The following is an 855-nucleotide window of genomic DNA, read 5'->3' on the forward strand; positions in this document are numbered from 1 at the left end:
GTTGAGGAGGATCATCAGATAACAAGGTAGGACATTCATTAGATTCATGACCTTTCTTGCAATATTCACAAATAACAGCAGCAACTTTAGTCTGAATACCAGCAAGCTGCATTTTGTCAAGCCTTGAGGTCAAATTTGCTATCTGCTGAGATAACAAATTGTTTTCAGCCAGCGCCGCATTATTACCTTCCAGTTGAAGGATTCCTCTCTTAGGATTGGATGACAGCACTTCATTTTCATTGGCAGCCATCCTCTCAATCAATTCAAGAGTCGCATTTGCTCTCATTGACTTAATGCTACCACCTGCTGCACCATTCAGAACCATCCGGATTTCCGGTTTGCATCCGTTGAAAAAGATTCGGACTTGATCACCATTGGTCATGGGGTAATGAGGGCATCTTCTCATTCGATCTTTAAAGCGGTTCCAGGCTGCACACATAGTTTCACCCTCAGCTTGAGTGAAATTGGTGATATCATTCACCATTTGATTGTACCTCTCCATTGAGAAGAATTCAGAAAAGAACGTGTTTGATAAATTCTCCCATGAGGGAATACTTCTCGCAGGTTGCCTCTCCAACCAATTCAAAGCTTTTCCTCTAAGAGCAAAAGGAAACAGTCTTAGCCAGACTGCATCATTGGACACTTGAGGATGCTTGGTCGAGTCACAGATCATCAGGAATCTGTTTACATAACTATAAGGGTCTTCATCATCTTCTCCACCAAACTGAGCTCTCTCCACCAGTCGAATATTATCAAACTCGAGCTCCCAATTATTGTTGCCAACTTTAGGATGGACAATACTTGAATTGGGCCTATTGAATAGTGGCGTCAGAATGGTATCCATAAGCGGATTGT

At 42.2% G+C, this 855-nt stretch overlaps 1 non-coding gene across 1 annotated transcript; it reads left to right on the forward strand.

The window, feature by feature from the left end:
- Positions 1–380: 380 nt before the first annotated feature.
- On the forward strand, positions 381–486 carry LOC133307770 (small nucleolar RNA R71). The gene has a single exon (XR_009751084.1). It is a non-coding gene; the product is annotated as a small nucleolar RNA R71 (small nucleolar RNA).
- Positions 487–855: the final 369 nt, after the last annotated feature.

Source organism: Gastrolobium bilobum, unplaced genomic scaffold (assembly GCF_033153095.1).
Source record: "Gastrolobium bilobum isolate Gb01-03AN ecotype WA unplaced genomic scaffold, APGP_CSIRO_Gbil_v1 utg6313, whole genome shotgun sequence".
Lineage (NCBI taxonomy): Eukaryota > Viridiplantae > Streptophyta > Magnoliopsida > Fabales > Fabaceae > Gastrolobium > Gastrolobium bilobum.